At 44.0% G+C, this 13812-nt stretch overlaps 1 protein-coding gene and 1 long non-coding RNA gene across 2 annotated transcripts in view; one reads left to right on the top strand and one right to left on the bottom strand.

The window, feature by feature from the left end:
* Positions 1–13812, top strand: part of LOC147011864 (ADP-dependent glucokinase-like) — a 59840-nt gene that overhangs the window by 19657 nt on the left and 26371 nt on the right. The gene's annotated exons all lie outside the window — the stretch shown is intronic.
* On the bottom strand, positions 618–13797 carry LOC147011865 (uncharacterized). The gene is made up of 2 exons (XR_015051750.1): positions 13717–13797; positions 618–1622 (listed from the first exon to the last, which is right to left on the bottom strand). It is a non-coding gene; the product is annotated as an uncharacterized LOC147011865 (long non-coding RNA).

Genomic DNA, 13812 nt, shown 5'->3' with positions numbered 1-13812 from the left:
GCCATTTTGCGTATCGGGAATAAATTTGAGTACCCGTATTTTAATGGAACCGGAGGGTCGCTTCACACACCCTTGATCTGGTTCCGTTAATTTCGTTTGGAGACGGAGGGGTTTGAATCCTGCTCTCGGACACCAGTGTTGTAGATTCCAACCTGCAAATTTACGAAGGTGGATGGGTGTTCACATCCCACTTCCTGACAAGTGTTGCAGATTTCCACCCGTTCGGCGTGCGCACGACCTTTTCAGCCCAATCCAGGCCGCACGTCCACCGAACGTGACAATCTAGTCGTAGCTTCCAGACAAACGCCGAAACCAGGCTACGGGTGTTTTTAATACACCATAAACCAGCCAATTCTTCTGTTCACGCGCTACAGGGTCAATCGCCGAATTACGGATACACCTAACTATTCGCGCGGACAGAAATATCGGGAGTTTATACCTCGACGGGACCTGCACGAAAACGAGCCGCTTAAGCAGCTCGTTCCGTATGTGAATGCCGAGTGGTTTTATATCGCCAAGTCCTGTCGGACGAGATGTACGTTTTATCGGCTTTAAAAGCCAGCTAATTCTCCGTACGCACCATAGCAGTCAATGGATAAAGTGACGCAATGAGCGGGTTGACATTCAAACAATGGGGGGGATTTATTTTCACACGTTCACAGTCAATGAATGGGGATAGGGGACAAGACACATGCAAAAGCCTACAGCCGATTTCTATCGGAATGCAAGTATATACAGGCACTTAATAATTCTACTTATAAGACAGGGCCCACAGACTTCCATGCAAAACCCAAGAAAGAAATGAATCGGGCTCGTGAGCCTTGAATGCACTCAGGGCTGGGATGACCGGAACAGGCCCTGAGAGACCGGGTAGGTTACCTCGTCACCCTTGTGGTGACTCGATGGGTCTTTATTATCGGCGACCCCTGGTGTCTCCGTTCGGCCCGGTGCGTCGCAAACGCGCCAGTCGCTTGGGCGGCTTGACGAGCAGCTTGTACAGTTCCCATCAGTCGTCCGGCCTTCACTGCAGCCTGGCCTAGGCGACAACGTGCTGGAGGAGTGAACGGGTCTCGACCGCTTCCTGGTTGCGCTGGCAAACCTTTCAGCGAACCAACTCCACTGCTCCGATGAACCAACTCAACTCCTCCGACCAACGAACTCCACTCCGCTCGCCAGCTTCACCACCAACTGCTCGGCTGACAGCCGAATGTCCCACTCGCCAACTCCTCCACTGGCTGTCAGCGTCCCAACGCGGCTTTTTATAACCCCAAGGGGAGGGGCCGCTGTGGGCTTCGCCACCCGAAATCGGCGCCTTCCCCCTTTTCACCTTTGAACCTTCACCCAGGCTGGATCCGCCCCTCTCACAAGCGGATATGGTTGAACTCGCCGATCACACGCGGACGTGGTTGAAATCGCCGATCACACGCGGACGTGGTTGAAATCGCCGATCACACGTGGACGTGGTTGAAATCGCCGATCACACGCGGACATGGTTGAAATCGCTGATCCTGTCGTGGCACGAGTTTGCACCAACGGCACTTTGGCGCTGTCGAGGATGTTATGGTGTTGTGGAGGAGTCGATGTGTTGTTGAGATGACGTGGTTGTTGTTGTTGAGGAGATGCTGTGTTTGTTTAAAATAAAAGATAGAGAAAGAATAATGGCTAACTCAAAGATGCACAGCCCGGCACACGAATAAATCCCTTTATACATCGGTGGGGAAATCTAACCTGGAACACACACTTATCGAAATAACTGATCTCTGGGGAACCTGAATGGTGTTCTGTGAATTTCCACAACCGTAACACTATATATATGTATATATGTATATATGTATATATATGTATATATATGTATATATATGTATATATATATATATATATATATATATATATATATATATATATATATATATATATATATATATATATATATATATATATATATATATATATATATATATATATATATATATAATTCATAGCGAACGTAGTGAGCTTCATACTTAATGCGTGCACATGAGAGAATAGGAAACAACAACAACAACACAATACCCTGGCAATTTGGAATCCGTGTCATTGGCTATAACCTTTTTTGCTTCCGGTTTTTGTCATGGGGAATGATGCATGCTGGGAGATAAAGGCATCGTCGGAGACATGAAAGACCCAAATAATATCAGACTTTGTGTATATTTCCTCCACTGATTTTAATAAAGATATCTCCTGCATCATCAAAAAATAATTTTTAATCGTGATTTACGTTATTTGATCGCTGATCCCGAATCCAAGCCGAAGTAACCGGAAATTGCGTATACAGTTGTGAACAAGTTTTTGGTAAAGTCAGAAGCGAATGTAAGAAGAATTCGACGTTCGCTTCAAGTATTAATTTTTTTAGATGAGATCTTGTTCTCGGTGGTGTAGTTGTTGTTGTGAAGGTAATGTTGTGGTAATATTTATTTTTTTAGATGACATCCTGTTCTAGGCGGTATAGTTGTTGTTGTGAAGGTAATGTTGAGGTAATATTTATTTTTTTGAGATGAGATCCTGTTCGAGGTGGTGTCGTTGTCGTTGTGAAGATAATGTTGAGGTAATATTTATTTTTTCAGATGAGATCCTGTTCTAGGCGGTGTAGTTGTTGTTGTGAAGGTAATGTTGAGGTAATATTTATTTTTTCAGATGAGATCCTGTTCTAGGCGGTGTAGTTGTTATTGTGAAGGTAATGTTGAGGTAATATGCAGTAGTGTTATCACGGTTATAGAAATGCACAAATAATTAATTTGATCTATCGTATACCCACTCACACCTTTATGACTAAAAAATTAACAACAAAAGTAGAGAGTAAATACTCGAGGTCTCGCAGTTTTAAGTCTACCTAATTTCATAATAATAAAGTTATCTCCCACATCATCAAAAAATAATTTTTAATTGTGATTTACATTAGATGATCGCTGATCCCGAATCCAGGCCAAAGTCACCGGAAATTGCAGCATCGAATGTAAGAAGAATTCTACGTTCGCTTCTCGGCTTTGCCTATTCCATTTTTTTTTTTTAGATGAGATCCTGTTCTCGGTGGTGTAGTTGTTGTGAAGGTAATGTTGAGGTAATATTTATTTTTTGAGATGAGATCCTGTTCGAGGTGGTGTAGTTGTCGTTGTGAAGATAATGTTGAGGTAATATTTATTTTTTCAGATGAAATCCTGTTCTAGGCGGTGTAGTTGTTGTTGTGAAGGTAATGTTGAGGTAATATGCAGTAGTGTTATCACGGTTATAGAAATGCCCAAATAATTAATTTGATCTATAGTATACCCAATCACACCTTTATGACTAAAAAATGAACAACAAAACGAGAGAGTAAATACTCAAGCAGTTTTAAGTCGACCTAATTTTATAATGAAGATATCTCCCGCATCATCAAAAAATTTTTTTTATCGTGATTTACATTATTTGATCACTGATCCCGAATCCAGGCCGAAGTAACTGCAAATTGCAGCATTGAATGTAAGAAGAATTCTTTTTTTGTGGATCAGCCTGGTACAACCGGCCCAGCGGGCCTTCACTTCAGACTCCTCTGTCAAGAGCCTACCACTCTCTGCTCTAACTGCAGTGCTCCGAGGGATGGGCTTGGATGAACGCACGTTCGCTGCGAGGCATTGCCGATTCCATATTACATATATATATATATATATATATATATATATATATATATATATATATATATATATATATATATATATATATATATATATATATATATATATATATATATATATATATATATATATATACATACATATATATGCCTTGGGGCCAAAATTCCAGCTCTCTGTGTGAGACATGAGTTGGTGTTCACCGTGGTACCTCGTTATGATCTTTCCTGTAGTCGTAAAGCTTGTAAATGCACAATGAGCTCCTGGTAGTAGATGAGATTATCATAGTGGATGGGGGTTTCATCAGCTTTTAGGAGACAGTGTAACAATGCATTTTAAATCTCAGAATGAATGATAGAGGGGATTCAAGACCTGAGACAAGTATCCAGGAACATTATGCTTACCTGCCTTGATCACCTTTTTGGACCACAAAATCGGTGCACCACAAATTGGTTCCTCATGGCCAAATGGAAAAGAGTGCACTCAAAATTGATGTTTTGAAATGTCAGCGTCACCAGACGGTGCATAATCTATAGGTCAGGTATGGGAGCATGTGCCAGAACAGTGCGTAGCTGCGTCCACTTTCCGCCGGTACTCCAGGGGCCTCCGTCTGGCCATCCCCAAGGCAGATGCCAGGCCCATCCCCATCTCCTTGAGATGATGATCAACCTGCTGCAACCACGAGGCACGTGGTCGGCCCACTGGCCTCCTCCACTCATGAGACTCCCTCGCTGAGAGAATCTGGTGAGCAGGATCAGCGTCAGGAAAACGAGCCACATATCCATACAGCCGCAACTGACGCTCACGGACTATGCAGGTAACAAATCTCATCCAAGTCTCTCTCAGCAACCGCTCGTTGGACACAAAATCCGACCAGCGATAACCAAGGATTTTCCGAAGAGACCTGGTACCAAAGGAATTAAGTCTCCGTCTCAGATCCTTGGTCAGAGTCCAAGTCTCGCATCCATAGAGCAAGACTGGAAGTACCAAGGACCTGAAGACTCGGACTTTCGTCCTCCCGCACTGGTACCGGCAGTGCCGCACCCCATGATCCAGTGAATCCATGACTCCCCAGGCCCGACCCAGACGTCTATTGACCTCTGACTCACAGCCAGCAGTGACATGAATATCACTGCCAAGATAAGTGAATCTCTCCATGACCTCAACATCCTCACCACAAACAGGCACAGACAGGACAGCAGCATCCAAGATGTCACTGAAAGCCTGGATCTTAGTTTTGACCCAAGAAACTCGTAATCCCAGCGGCGCCGACTCCTCATTCAGCACCTCGAGAGCCCCCAAGAGGATGTCTAAAGTCTCCGCAAAGATGACTGCATCATCTGCAAAATCAAGGTCCGAGATCTTGACATTCCCAAACGATGCACCGCAGCTTGATCTCTCCAACATCCTCCCTAAAATCCAGTCCATACAAGTGCTGAAAAGTGTGGGGGCCAGTACACACCCCTGACGAACTCCAGTAACAACTGGGAATAAGTCAGAGATTGTACCACCACACTTCACAGCACTCTCAGAACCAGAGTAGAGTTCAGACATCAGATCGATCAGTTTTGGTGGCACCCCACGAAGACCAAGAATCCTCCAGAGGACATCCCGATTCACTGAATCGAATGCTTTACAGAGATCAGCATAGGCTGCAAGCAGCCCCTGCCGAAACTCTCGTCTGCGTTCGGTGAGGACACGAAGTGCAAGGATACGGTCAATCGTTGACCTCTTTGGTGTAAAGCCTGACTGCTCTGGATGCTGGTGCTCAAGCAGATGGTGGCGAACCCTATCAAGAATTATCCGAGCAAAGACCTTGCCCGGCACTGAGAGCAGCGTCACCCCTCGGTTGTTGTTGCAGTCTTGGCGATCACCCTTCCCTTTCCAGAGAGGGACAACAAGGTCCCTCTTCCAATCAGTTGGGATGATGCCTGTGTTCCAGGCAGAGCACAAAACTGCATGCAAAGACACGAGTGCAGCATTTCCACCAGCCTCGAGAAGTTCAGCAAGGATGCCACAGAGCCCTGGAGCTTTGCCCTGTTTCAACTGGTTCACCGCAGCCCGTGTTTCCACAAGCGAAAGTGGACCACAGTTGATTCGAGGGTCAGCAACAGGGATTGTAACACCCTGGACGTCCAACTCAACAGCTGGTGGATCAGCCTGGTACAACCACTCAAAGTAACCGGCCCAGCGGGCCTTCACTTCAGACTCCTCTGTCAAGAGCCTACCACTCTCTGCTCTAACTGCAGTGCTCCGAGGGATGGGCTTGGATGAATGCAATGCGCGAATTTCCCTGTAAGCGGGACGAGAATCACCTGTCCACAGGTGATGCTCTACCCCCTCAGATTCCTCGCACATAGGCCTCCTTGTCCACCCTCAGTGCACGTACAGTTTTACGCCTCAGCTCCCTGAACAGCTCAGCTCTGCCATTCAGCCTGGCCCTGCGACTCTGGTCAACGGTATCCAGTGTCCCTTAAGAGACAAAATTCCTCTTTGCCCTGCGGTGAGTTCCAAGACATCCACCGGCAACATCAAGGATGGTGGTCTTGAAGGCACTCCACAACTCTTCAGGACCCCCCAAAGCACCCAGACCCCCCAAGTGTCCACTCAGCCTGTTCGCAAACTCCTCAGCTACTCTCTCATCCCTGAGCTTGGCAACATCCAGCCGAGGCTGGGATGGTACCATTCTCGAGGATTTAAGGTGCAGCTTTAGAGTTGCAACAACAAGCCTGTGGTCAGTATTGAGGAACTGAGCACTCCGGTAGACCCTGCAGTTCTGGATCATCCTCCAACGACCGTCAATGAGGACATGGTCAATCTCCTTTGCCACACCGCCAGCATTGGAATACCAAGTCCAGCGATGAGCTTGTGGGTGCTGAAACCATGAACCAGCCACCCTATGTCCATGACTTCTTGCAAAGTCAAGGAAGTTAGTGCTATTCTGGTTCATAGTTCCTGACCCATGGGGACCAACACACACCTCATAACCATCCCTATCAGTTCCAGTCGATGCATTGAAATCCCCCAAGACTAGAAGTGTATCTCGTCTGGGGCACTGATCAACCACAGACTCGAGCGTGGCGTAGAATGCATCCTTCACGGTGAGATCACTCGCCTCAGTCGGAGCATAAACAGAGACAAGGGAAATGACACCTAAGGAGTGACGAATCCTTAATCTCATAATACGCTCGTTGACCGGTGTTACCTCAATTATCATTGGGGTCAGCTTATTGGACACAGCTACAGCAACTCCTTGGGTATGGTAACCATCAGAGCGACCAGACCAATAGTAGGTGTAACCACCCACCATTATCTCGCAGCAATCCGGTCTCCGAACCTCAGAGAGAGCTACAATCCCGATGTCCAAACGCTTGAGCTCAGATGATAACAGAGACAGGTGATCATCCTCTCTTAGGGATAGGACATTCCAGGCACCCACCCGAAGGGACCGCCTCAGGTTAACCCAAGGAGACCACCGTCTGGTGGACGACACCTCAGTACCACTCCGACACACTCTCCCGCAATCTGACCCAGGGATGTTACCCCGTGGTTTCCCTCCTATCATCAAAGATTGGGGGTCCCGAAGGCTTTGCCCCAATCCCCTCATCCGGTGAGCTGCACAGGAGGTACTCCCACGGAGTGGGTTTCAGATTTTTTTTGCGGAATGAAGGGTTTTACGGTGGCTGGAGTGCAAATCCTGCCACCAACCTCCTAATAAAAAAGTAACCCAACTGCAGGAGGACGTCCGCAGACACAGTTGGGCACTAGATATGGATGGCCGTTGGCTCACAAGGAACTCCTCCACCCTTTGGCAGGTTTTGCTTTTAATCCTGCTGGGTGTCCATATCCAAACACCCTCCTCACCAGAAAATCTGGTGGGGGAGACGGTTTCGTCGCCGACAACCCGACCATGGAACAGGTTCGTACAGGTTTACATGGTACCTGTAGCAGGTCACAGATCTAACCTGACCTGACACCTATAATCTATAGACCACAATATTTTGCACAACTCATCGTTTAAACAATAGGCAGAATTGGTCCAAACTGCAATATCTGTGCCCCACTTTCAGACCAAATATGGCTTCATATAACTTGTCATGATATACAAAATGGTGTAATTGACACAGAATACGATTGTGCAATCTACAAAGGCATATCACTTTTTTTTTTTTTGTAAAAGCCAGCATTACAATTGTAGTTGTTCTGAAAAATGTCCCAAAAATAAACACAAATCAGGTTTATAAAAATGCACTAAAATGACCTTTGGGATACCACACTCACCAAATATTCCCTCTGACATAGGCCAATATGTGTGATGTCATTGTGGGGAAAATTTTTCCTTCCTCATCCTTTAATAAGCCATGTAGTCAATGCGGAGGAAAACTTCTTGCATAATTTAAGAAATCAAATTTAATGATAGATTGAAGACCGACATATGTGTGTTACCCAATGGCACAAATTCATATTTCCTCACGTATCGGTCCGTAAGTCCTGGCCATGTTGTCCTTTGCGCAACGGACACTGGTCGCCGAGGCCGTTATTCATCGCACTCACTCGTCTGTCCTTTATGAAACTGTCCAAAGCATTCTTCCACGTTTTTATGCACCATCCAGTTCATACCATATTGTGTAGTCACTGCACTAAGAATATATTAATGCTATATTATTGGAATGTAGTAAGAATGTCGATTAATTACGTTTTATTTAAATGTGACGTCTATCAATTATATACTAATTAAATGTGAGTACAACGTCTATTAATTATGTTTCATGGGTTCATATGGCTATTAATTACGTGTTTTTTTTTACCGTGACTTTATCTACTGAATACTTCCATTAATTATGTATTATTGGTACATACTTTTTAGATCTTAAGACCCTTTGGACCCCTTTCTACCCTTTAGAACCCTCAAACCTTGTAAGACCCTTAAGACCATTTACACCTTTAATTTGCATTCAATGACCTTTCATTGAGTAAATCCTTCCACTTATTTGCCACAAAAAATACACCACACAAAACAAGTGCTGGCGAGGGTCTGCAATCTCTGATTGCTCTTTCTAGTTACCTCTACCACCTAAGATGGACAGAGGTTATGTTTTCACCACTGTTTGTTTGTTACTTGCAAAAATCCAACATTTTTCGAGTATATTGGCTGGTCTTGTGCGTTATTACATGGCGAAAATTTTTTTCACTAAGTATGTTGGTCTGTAGCATTTGTTTTTCTGTCTATCTGTCCATTTGTCACACGATTTTTGGCTACAGTTTTCAAGAAATCGTCTGAATTTTTTTTGTGTGCGTGTGTGTGTGTGTGTGTGTGTGTGTGTGTGTGTGTGTGTGTGTGTGTGTGTGTGTGTGTGTAGGGGACCGGCTCATAGCAATGGTTAATTTTGGTGAAGATCCGAATCCGAATCCGGATCCTGATCTGAAAATTTTGAAAGTGATTCTTCGCCATTGAGAGATAGTACCAAAAACGATGTATAGCACAATATCTCAAAAGGATATGGATGGATTCGGATGAAACTTGGTGAATGAGTTGGGTGTGCAACAAGAACAAGGCGGTTAGATATTGGTTAAGATCCAGTTGCATATCTAGCCTATCATTGGAATACAAAATGTGAATTGTTCAGAGCCTGGCGGAGGTTTGCGCGCCACCGAATGCTGTTCTGTTTAACCCTGCGGCCGTGTGCTCATTGGGCCTTTGCTGGGCCTATTGATCTCGTGACACGCCAACAGTGGCGAGTGGTTTGAGGCGGTTCTTAAGTCAGAGTGCGGTTGCAAGACGTATCATGGCCATCCTCGAGGGGATTCGCTGGACTTTTCCGAGCTGGCTGTTGATAGGCAGTTCTTTGAAAAAAAATACTCTTAACTTGAAAAGAAACACGTAGACAAAGCACAAAGCACAATGAATGATTTAATGGATTAAGACTGGGGGAGGGGGATGTCGGAGGTCTCAGAATTATCATCTCCTACACAAACTTCGATAAGTGACCTATCGTTTTTACACAGAAACTGCATACTTATGCTAAAAACTTATTAATGGTATAACTAGTTTAAATTACATCCATTATCCCAACCCTCCCCCCCCCCCCCCCGATTCACATCCCCACAACAACATAAAGAAGAACAGCCAAGCAAGAGTCGCATTAAGTACTACCACAACAATTTTGTAAGGATCAGTTTAGAGAGCAGATCTCGTTTTAGGCTTTAATTAGCTCGGCCAATTAGAGAACTGTTAGCTTATTCTGGTGATCGAGGTCTTTAAGGAAGCATAACCGATGAGAAAATCTTCGTGATGAGTTCACAATGAGACCTGGTGCAGCAGACCTCATGGGAGTGGTCGAAACACCCCCCACGTGAGAACAATGTTTTAGTTCACCACAATTTGAGAGATAGAAATTGAAGATCACACAATTACAAACCTTCAACTTATAACCGTAATCGTTACATTAATATAATTAGCTATAAACGCCTGAGCTTTGCGTGTTTGCCATTGTTCAGCACAAGCGGTGTCATTTTAAATCTTTTTGTGGGAAATGTGTTAAATTGCCACTTCTACAGTGACAGTGGTGGGTCGAGCATGGACAAGGTTTCAAAAGAACACCCTCATTGGAGAATTGGTACTGATGGACTCGGACACATGAAAGGACTCTAAACTTTCACTTTGCCATATAGGCAGGGGGGGAGGGGGGCAATGGAGTTGGCAGTGGGACAACGTACGCGTACATACAGTACAGAAAGTGTAACAGACTAACTAGACCTTCTGCCCACGCTTAAAATACTTCTGGTGGCACCCATACATGGAAGAGCTCCTACTCAAATCGACTTCATCACGTCACACGAGCCTGGTGTTGGCTCCGTGGTCAGGGTGGCGGCTTGGGATCCTTGGGTCCTGAGTTCAAGCCCCGTCGGCCGCTGAATTAATACACCAGGGGTTGACTCAGCTTGTCATCCTTCCGAGGTCGCGCTTCACGAAATGATAGCTACCCCGGCAGCTAAGCTGCCATACGACCACATCACATTGTTACCCACTGTGGTATTGGGAGTTACATGAATATTAATGAATGCATGATGAACCGGAAGTGACGAGGCGGAACCGGGAGTGACGTCAGAGAGCTGTGGCAAAAGGGCAGCAGGAGACGCCATTAAAAACGGTTGAACTGAAGAACTGATGTGTGGGCTGACTTTGCTCCACAACACCCACCCACCCATTATTATTCGAATTCCCCCCCCCCCCCCAATTTGGTTTCAGTAGAGCCTTTAATGATGATCCTACATTCTTTGAGGGGTCCATGGAGCTGAAGACTAGCCTACACCCAATGTTGAAGTAATAATTCATATTTGATCATGAGGTTATTTTGAGGAGAGAGCTCTAACTAGGTATGAATAGTCTATATGTTACACACTTTACCTCATGAAGTCAGTCTGGGGACTTTTTGATCATATTAACATGGTATTCGGTTTGTGTTGATTTTTGATTACCAACAATCATATTATTATAATCATGTCATGGTTGAGTAAACGTTAAATAATATCGATCAAACCATTCTCACTGTGGTTACTATCCTGATCATGGCGATTGGCAAACGAAGCTGAAGCTAGTTTTAATCATTTTGAGGGTTTTAGTAATATTAAACAACATTAATATTAACTTTCCTCGTGCAGGGAGCACGCTTACTACGTCATACAGGCTAAAATGGCGTCAAATGTCGTTGGTAGTCGTACAGACAAAAATATTCAAATGGGCATTTTCATCAGATCGATGGGGGGGGGAGGCTAACGGGAAATTAAATCGACTGTTGGATGACGTCATAATGATATGGCTGAAATTGAAGGTCGGTGAAGGAGAGTGTGAGAGAAGCAGAGAGAAAGGGAAAGAAGTTTGTGGGAAGTGTTCGAAGAAAGGCGAGGGAAGGTATAAATAATGGTGTACACGTACATAGTGCGGTAATTTAAAATGAGGTAAAAATGTGAGGTATGCAAGGAGAGGGGGAGTACAGGAGCACCATGAAAGACGTGGACGTCATAAATATTTCTATACTTGCATACGTAATAAATAATGGTGTACACGTACATAGTGCGGTAATTTAAAATGAGGTAAAAATATGAGGTATGCAAGGAGAGGGGGAGTACAGGAGCACGATGAAAGACGTGGACGTAATAAATAATTCTATACCTGCGTACGTAATAAATAATGGTGTCACGTACATAGTGCGGTAATTTAAAATGAGGTAAAAATGTGAGGTATGCAAGGAGGGGGGGGGAAGTTGAGGAGCACGATGAAAGACGTGGACGTCATAAATATTTCTATACTTGCGTACGTAATAAATAATTGTGTCACGTACGTAGTGTGGTAATTTAAAATGAGGTAAAAATATGAGGTATGCAAGGAGAGGGGGAGTACAGGAGCACCATGAAAGACGTGGACGTAATAAATAATTCTATACTTGCGTACGTAATAAATAATGGTGTACACGTACATAGTGCGGTAATTTAAAATGAGGTAAAAATGTGAGGTATGCAAGGAGGGGGGGGGGAGTGCAGGAGCACGATGAAAGACGTGGACGTAATAAATAATTCTATACTTGCGTACGTAATAAATAATGGTGTCACGTACATAGTGCGGTAATTTAAAATGAGGTAAAAATATGAGGTATGCAAGGAGGGGGGGAGTACAGGAGCACCATGAAAGACGTGGACGTCATAAATAATTCTATACTTGCGTACGTAATAAATAATGGTGTCACGTACGTTGTGCGGTAATTTAAAATGAGGTAAAAATGTGAGGTATGCAAGGAGGGGGGGGAGTGCAGGAGCACCATGAAAGACGTGGACGTAATAAATATTTCTATACTTGCGTACGTAATAAATAATGGTGTACACGTACATAGTGCGGTAATTTAAAATGAGGTAAAAATATGAGGTATGCAAGGAGAGGGGGAGTACAGGAGCACGATGAAAGACGTGGACGTAATAAATAATTCTATACCTGCGTACGTAATAAATAATGGTGTCACGTACATAGTGCGGTAATTTAAAATGAGGTAAAAATGTGAGGTATGCAAGGAGGGGGAAGTTGAGGAGCACGATGAAAGACGTGGACGTCATAAATATTTCTATACTTGCGTACGTAATAAATAATTGTGTCACGTACGTAGTGCGGTAATTTAAAATGAGGTAAAAATATGAGGTATGCAAGGAGAGGGGGAGTACAGGAGCACCATGAAAGACGTGGACGTAATAAATAATTCTATACTTGCGTACGTAATAAATAATGGTGTACACGTACATAGTGCGGTAATTTAAAATGAGGTAAAAATGTGAGGTATGCAAGGAGGGGGGGGGAGTGCAGGAGCACGATGAAAGACGTGGACGTAATAAATAATTCTATACTTGCGTACGTAATAAATAATGGTGTCACGTACATAGTGCGGTAATTTAAAATGAGGTAAAAATATGAGGTATGCAAGGAGGGGGGGAGTACAGGAGCACCATGAAAGACGTGGACGTCATAAATAATTCTATACTTGCGTACGTAATAAATAATGGTGTCACGTACGTTGTGCGGTAATTTAAAATGAGGTAAAAATGTGAGGTATGCAAGGAGGGGGGGGAGTGCAGGAGCACCATGAAAGACGTGGACGTAATAAATATTTCTATACTTGCGTACGTAATAAATAATGGTGTACACGTACATAGTGCGGTAATTTAAAATGAGGTAAAAATGTGAGGTATGCAAGGAGAGGGGGAGTTGAGGAGCACCATGAAAGACGTGGACGTCATAAATAATTCTATACTTGCGTACGTAATAAATAATGGTGTACACGTACATAGTGCGGTAATTTAAAATGAGGTAAAAATGTGAGGTATGCAAGGAGAGGGGGAGTACAGGAGCACCATGAAAGACGTGGACGTCATAAATAATTCTATACTTGCGTACGTAATAAATAATGGTGTACACGTACATAGTGCGGTAATTTAAAATGAGGTAAAAATGTGAGGTATGCAAGGAGAGGGGGAGTACAGGAGCACCATGAAAGACGTGGACGTCATAAATAATTCTATACTTGCGTACATAATAAATAATGGCTCCTTGCTCGTGCACATCTTGTCGTCGTTACAGAATGTTCTTCACGAGTGCGACCTTTGAAAAACACAGCACGTGCTTCGC

This window comes from Eptatretus burgeri, chromosome 15 (genome assembly GCF_056783735.1).
Source record: "Eptatretus burgeri isolate ZD-2024b chromosome 15, Ebu_testis_v1, whole genome shotgun sequence".
NCBI lineage: Eukaryota > Metazoa > Chordata > Myxini > Myxiniformes > Myxinidae > Eptatretus > Eptatretus burgeri.
This window is presented reverse-complemented; position numbering and strand designations above follow the sequence as displayed.